Below are 7,697 nucleotides of genomic sequence, written 5' to 3' on the forward strand. Positions count from 1 at the left end.
AGTTTACAAAAATAAGATATTAAGCTGAGCAAAGCCACAGCATGCTACTCCCCAGAGTGGAAGCAAAGCTAATGAACATGTCCAGTAGACTTCTCCACCTGTCAATAGCAGGAGGAAGTTGTTCTAGTCTGATATTTGCCTGGTTTCTTCCAGGAGATGAGCTTCAAGTTAAGCCTTAGTAGCTGAATTCTGCAGCTACAAAAAACTGCAATGTTTGCACCAAGCATCTACAGAGCTTAAATAGTCTTAAAAGACAAGCCACACTTTCCTTTAGAAATGGCAACTTTGTTAAAGGTTTAAATGTCAGTGGTGCCTAAGTATTTTCTCAAGCATCAAAAAGGTCATTTGGGTACCTAACTCACATGCTAATCTATCCATATATCTTCTGATTTTGTGAATCCATGCCTTTGGCTTTCACAAAGCATGCAAGAAAGGGACCATTGCAAAATGTTCTTCTTGCAAACACAGTTCAGCCCCATATCAAGTCCTACAAAGGAGACGAACATAATGGATGTGGAGGAAAGGAATAGAACTGTATTCAGGGTGGACAAAAGCATCTGCAACCTAGCTAGGACTCCCTAGCACTCACTGGCAACAAAAAGATGCCTGGCCAATTCTTGAGCAAGATACAGAAATCTCTTAGTGAAAATCTGGCCTAGTGTTATGATTTAATCATTGAAAGGTCTATGGGCACAAGAGAGTTATGTTTTGACCTTGCATGCCTCAAAATTTGCTTCTCTATTGGTTAATTCACTGAAACTTTTTAGTTTCTTTCAGGAATTCTCTCTCTCTGGCCTTTGGTGCTATCTCATCTCCTTCTCTCAGCCCTTCAATTAGGAGTTTTTACCAGAGTCTTTAGCACTGAGGCTCATGCTGCAGTGTGTTTATGCACCTTGCATCCAGACCATACCTCCAAGGGCCTTTTGTCATCCTATATTAGCATTTCTGATCACCGGTGACAGTCAATCTCACTGCAATGCACGGCTGATGAAAAGGTTCTTTAAACTGTCTGCAAGGTAGCCTGGAAGCAAAGTCTGCTAATACCTTGTCTGAGAGTAGCTGGCATTTGAATAAACTAAGTTAGAAACCTAGAAGAAGCTAAAAAGAGGAGTTTCTCAAAGGATATTGCTCTTTGAAGTCCATCTGTGCTGCTGAGCAACATACAGGTAATAATAACAACATTCAGGACTTCACTTTTTCCTGGCTAGCATGTCATTCCTATCCTGGGCCTTTAAATCTTAGTGAAAAACCTTGATTCCACTAGTTACCTAAAGAGGAACCTGAGTGTGATACAGAGGCCAGCAAAGAAAGCACACAGCCAGCAAGTAAGGAGAAGCAGCAACATTAATTATTGTCCGTTGCTTTATGATTTCCTTTGTTTGACATTCCCGGCTAGAAACAAAATACTGATGGAAGTGAAACATTTGGCAGGCCCCTGTGCCTTCCCTGGGAATTGTGCACATGAAAGGTGTTGTTTCCAAATGAAAGTAAATCTCTGAGAGGCCAGTTGTAGAATATATTGTGAAACCCAGAGAAGCTCTCTGAACTGCAAACTGATTGGTAAAGAGAACTTTATTTCCCTATTTGCTCTTGATTATGTGTTTATTAAGCAGTAGGGAGGGTCAGCACACAACAGCAACTACACTGCTATTCAGTCTGGGTACCTCTTTGCATTTTAGAGCCCTTTATAATGGAGACACAAAGTGGAGCTGCATTTTTTTTTTCATATCTAATGTATGAAATAGGGAATAGGGAATAAACCCTGCCTGCCATTGTGTTGTGCTTTGGAGAGAAAATGTGGTTTAGCAACCTCTTTGCTTTAGTCATGTCTACTAATTGAAAAAGGAATATGAGTTACAAGCTACAATTTTTCCCACTAAATAACACCAAGTTTATTTAGTCCATTATATTATAAAACACAAGCTTTTATAAAGCATAAACTTCTGATTTCTTTAGCTAAGATTAATAGATTTCTTTTTCTAAAAGGTAGCCTGAGCTGGTAAAATCAGTAAGGAGAAAGATATCTTCTGGCAGTCAAGCACTGCAATGGAAAGAGGAGTTAATAAATGAGATCTTCCCGTGCTGTTTGGACTTTACACAAGCAGAATGCTTATAACCCATAAGCTATGAGGGGTAATCCGCAGGATAAGCAGATGAAATTCTAAGGCCTGGACTGTAAAAATAGTCTGGATGAATAATGTGACAGACCTTTTCATTACCATGTGAGAATCTGCATCTTAATAAAATAGAACATCAAAGATCCACAGTTCTTCAACCAGTCTGCAAAAGCAAAATATAATACAGTGTGCTCTCTATCTGTGGAAAGGTCATCTGGAGGCGAGACAGATGCAGTTTAGTCTAAGTGACTTTTAAACGAGACAACTGATCAAGGTGCCTTTGGAGGCTGTGACAGTGTATCAGGCTATTTAGACAAACGAAGTAAACAGAATCAGCTGTGTTTGGAATGAAAGGGGAATTTAAATGAAAAGCAAATCAAATGAAATGCTTAAAGGAAGAGAGAAATTAACAGGTCAAAAGAAATTGTTTTGTCAGCCTGCTCCACTGACGGCTGCTGCTGATGTGGTTAGGGAATGCGTGTGCACGCAGGAGTCACCCGGCCTGTCAGTCCTCACCGCCTGGCATGCAAAGTGGGTTTGAATCTGAGGTCAGACTCTGCAGTGAGCTTCTGTCAGGGTAATGGTGAGGGACATCATCTCCAGGTGTATGCTGCTACTTGGAGAGACTCCCAGGAGTGCAGCACCTGTGCCAAGATTTAGCAGGATGTGCTGTATAATTCCGTCCTTGGCCAGACAGCTCTTTCTCAGGCAAAAGAATTAAATATATCACTCAATATTCAGTATTCAAACACTCTAAATCTGTACTTCCCAGGTCGAACTCTGATGTTTTTCATATGATTTCATCAGTTCCATAAGCATTGCTTTGCCATTATTAAGACAACTGACCTCTTAAAAAGCCCAAGGCCCAAGGCCTCTGGATTCACTTTTCAAGCATTCTCCTTAGTGCCAGAAAGCTCCATGCTGGTACTGATGCTTCAGGCAGTGCGAGAAGATTCTTCAGCTGCCTTCCTCTGTACAGACACTGTTAAGGATAGGATGTGAGCGAGCAGGACAGGAGATGGGACCCCATGAGTGAGAGGCAGGAGCTTAGGGGTAACACAGACTCCCAAAAGACACCAGAGTTGAGGATATGTTTGAGTAGTAATTAAAAGACTCTGAAGTGAAACAGAGAAAGTCAATGAGAATAGGTAAAGAAGGCTAGACTAGATGACCTTCTAAGGTCATTTCTGACCTGATTTCCATGATTCTGTCAGAAACAACTAACACATAGGAAAAAGGAGGAGCTGGGGGAAATCGAGGAAGGGTGAGGGGGACAAAAATCAGGTAGGAAAAAGACACAGTAGGTCAGTAAAAGAAAAAGTTTGCCACATGTTGGGGGTTTAAATGTCTACTAAATAAACAGTAATATCACACTGTCTTTTGGGTATATATTCACATACACATAAATTGTTGCATTATATGTTTTTTTTATGTGCACACACTAATAGATGCCTTCAGAATCTGATAAATTTTTTGATTTTGCACCAATGCTTCTGGGCAACTGTTCAATGCTGACAGTGATCTGCAGTGTTTTCTTATATGCCTCCGTTGGTTTTTCCACAGCAGCGTTCCCTGGGTCTGGGTTGTGCCCTGAGTTTAACTGTCAGTAGACTGAAAGAGAAGATGGTCAAAGGTACACAAGAAAATGTCACCAGCCCCAAAGGCTGGTCGAGGTCCAGCCCTCCATAATAGATGCATTTTGGAAAACTGCTGGTCTTGGATAGGAGACAAAATGGGGACAGGCAATAACACCATCAGGACAGGCACTGGGGAGTGGAAAAAGGAATAACTTCACATCAGCTCCTCTTGCTGATGAAATTCTGAAAGGAGCTTGGCTGGGAGGAGGGAGGACAGGTCAATCTCCAGGGACTGCTACCCCAATGGCCCTCAATACAGGCAGTGCAGTTAGCTAAGTAGTTAATGCAGGAGAGAGCCCACAGGGAGACTGCCGAGATGGCTGTCTAGAAAAGCGAGATTAATGAAAATTCTAGGAAGCTGGGCGGATAGGGGCCCAACTCTATCCCTACATAGTTATCATAGCTTTTGGTATCAAGAATCTGATACTACGGTAAATATCTCGATGATATTCCAGGCCCAGAACTTCCTCATTCTCCTGTGCCCACCTCTATGCAGATGCAGTTAATAGACTAACAGAGCAAAGCTCTTGTCCTAAGGGCTTATAGTCTCACTATTCAAAAAGATATCAACAGCAACTAGAAATATTTCATTAGCTCTATGGTTAGCGTAATAAAGCTATATGAATATTTATCATGCATACTAGCTCTACCTCTCTATCTATCCATTTCTTATATGCCTGTCCCTGCAGGGTTTGCTCATCCAGCTATATATAAATCACTCATCATTGTAGGATTTCCATCTCAATAAGCTCAAATGCGTCATTAGCCTGAACCACCCTCCAGCTTTCCACCCTAAGCTGCAGTCTGATGTGGGGTGACAGAGTATAGAAACACCATGACTGGTGGTTAGAGCTCAGGAGGTGCAGGCTCTTACTGCAAATCCTCCGCCTTGCAGCTCACCTCCTCCTCTCTTTCAGGAGAGACCCATACTCCCAGCAGTTGGGTTCCTGCCATGTGGGGACAAGGATTGGTGCCTCGCTTAACCTCCACTCAAACATGTAATTGAAGATATTATCACTCCTGTCTCCCAAGAAAGCCAGGGCACAGGAATGAGTTAGACATGTCACAAAATTCAATGTTTCACAGCTTCTGTGGAGGCCTATCTGTGGTTTGCTTACATGGGCCCATACAAGGTTAGACAGAGTCTTGCCCACTGCTGATTGAACTAATTAAAAGGACAAAAAGCTGGTTCTAAAAGAGGATGTAAGCACCCAGTGGGAGACTCGGTTTGAAATCCAAAACTGTGGTCTTCAAATCACCGACAGAGCTGCTAGCTGTTAGAGATGTCCAGCTTTGCACTGCCTCAGTTCCTGGTAGCCATAGATCTCCAGGTGTCCCAGTTCTGCTCCTTGGCATGCTCACAAATGCTTCTGTTGTGACAAGTCTGAGCAACTTAGTACACAGTTCTCGGCAGTCCTCCACCACACACCCCTGATTATTAATTTTTAAACACCAACTTCAAAGCCTTATTGCCACTGCCACAGTGTTCAAATCTATATCTCATGTCACCTGACATAACACCCTGAGGTGCAGCAAGCAGTGGAAATGTCACCTGCCTAGAATAACTATTTTGGGGCCAAGAGTTAGACTGAATTAGTCAAAAGGTTAGCTAGACTGGCAGGGAAAGTGCTCACTTGGAAAATGTCCAAAGACTTGAATTGCTGTTCCTGCTCCACATTCTTTCACACATTTTAATACTTTTTCTCTTTCTTTCTTTTTTCCTTTCTCTCTCTCTCTCTCTCTCTTTCTTTTCTTTCTTTCTTTTTTTTTTTTTTTTTTTTTTTTTTTTTTTTTAAGTGAAAGAAAGACCAGAACTCATTTCTCTCCCATCCATGACTGGATGCCATAACTAGCATGGTATAAAGCCACAGGGTCACAGGTTTCTTTTTGCTTAATAAATTCTGAACTACTTGATGCTGAGTGAAAGATCTTCATCACAACCTTTATAAACGTTATGCCTCAGCTCACAGAGATGATGTCCTGGTCATCTGGGGACTGTCGTGGAAGCACAGCTGAAAAACAAGCCTAAGATTTACGGATCCAGGTTCTATAAAATTTGTAAAATTTCCTCTGTGGTTTTATAATAGCTTTCTTTTCTCATTTTTATATATTGTTGCTGTGTGTTTAGGCATTATAGGTAAACTTTTTGTGTATAGAAAAGAAATGATTTCATGTGCATTTGGGTAAAGCCATGTTTGATTTAAGAGCTACAGAAGCTATAGATCCATCTGGTTACACATTGGTCTACTGTTCTAATAACAATAAGAATATATTTGATGTGATTTACCACCTAACAAATTGAGTGGAAAAAATTAAAAATGTAAATTAGAAAACGCGAATAGGGACAAATTCATTGCAAAATGCCTTTCAAGTGTTACAGAAGATATAAGAGATAATCTTACAATGGAGATTCATTACAGGATATTTTCATTAAGTAAACAATTGAAATTAGAATAAAAATATACGTCAAACAGGACTGTCAACAAGAACATGGTGGAGCTGTGTTTTGAGATGATTGAAGAAAAGAAAAGGGAAAGTAGAATATAACATGATAAAAAATACTTCAATTTAAATAGAAAGTAATATTGTAAAATCACAAGGGAAACAAAAAAGAATTGTAGCTCTTACAGTAAGCACTACAATGCATACCAAATTACTGTAGACATATGGATATTTATAAAAGGGGAAATTAGAATTGCAGATGGCACCAAAAATCACAGGGATTTAGAATAGATCCCAGATTTGTATACATTTAATGCCCACAGAACAGATACACAGAAGTGTATCTACAATGGAGAAACTAAGTAAAGCAGGCTGAAATCTAGAACTACGGGACTCCACTATCTCACTGGGCTGTTTGTGGGTGTGTTACCATTGGAAAAGGAAGATACAGGAAATATGACGTTAACAATGCAAGTATTCAAAAGTCACGAGGAAAACCATTCCCAAATAATGACATGTTGGTTTCAGAGTCATGAGACTCTTTTAGAAATAAAACAAAACTTTGTTTTCTGATTTCTGAGCACTGAGAGCTTCATACTATTTTCCTCCCAGCTTTTCTCAACAAAATTTGGAATCATTCTTTTTCTAAAAAAAGACAATAAACACCGTACACTCATGGGATTCCAGAATCTGAGACTTAATAACAAAATTCAGCCAAAGGGTCACCACTAACTTGTGTTAATTGGAAGTTGTGAGTGAATATCTAGACTCAACTGTCACTTCTGAAAACTGTCTTTAGTGCAATATACAGTTTTATATGCATATTTGTGTGCATGTATATATACATCACAATATGCATAGTACTATATATACTACACATAGTACTATATATACATATGTATATATAAATTACATATATACAGCATATTTAGCACAATAAGTACCTGATGTTAGAGACATGTATAACTATAGCTCTAAGGCTACTACATTTCCAAAGGCAAAGAAAAATATACAGTGAAAACAGAGGTAAGAGTGGTGACAGAGGAGGGAGATCCAGTCCTGTGCAGATGTCCTCTCATCTGAACAGTGATCTTAGTCTGACACGTGGTGCAGGTGATATCCTTCCCACTCTAGAACCTGCATCCCACTCCTGCTGTACTTCATGGCTCAGTTTGTTCACGCTTTAAAACCCGTATCTGCCTCTTCCATCTAATTTGAAGCTACCACTTCTCCTGTAATCCCATCCCAGACCCTTTTACCATTCTGAACTCTCCCATCTCTGCTGTTATAAATTATCCTACATCCCCACTGCTGCTAAAGCACCATACCAACCTGCTACAACCTGAAGTGTAGTTCTTCCCAAATCTCCAAGTTCCTCCAAGCCAACTCCAAATTCCTTCTTCTCTAAGGTTCTTCACATCTCCCTTCTCCAGAGAACCATTCTTTTCTAGTCATCTTTCTCTAATCTGCCCCAAATCCCTTCTCACTTGATGTTCAAAAC

This window comes from Rhea pennata, chromosome 1 (genome assembly GCF_028389875.1).
Source record: "Rhea pennata isolate bPtePen1 chromosome 1, bPtePen1.pri, whole genome shotgun sequence".
Classification (NCBI taxonomy): domain Eukaryota; kingdom Metazoa; phylum Chordata; class Aves; order Rheiformes; family Rheidae; genus Rhea; species Rhea pennata.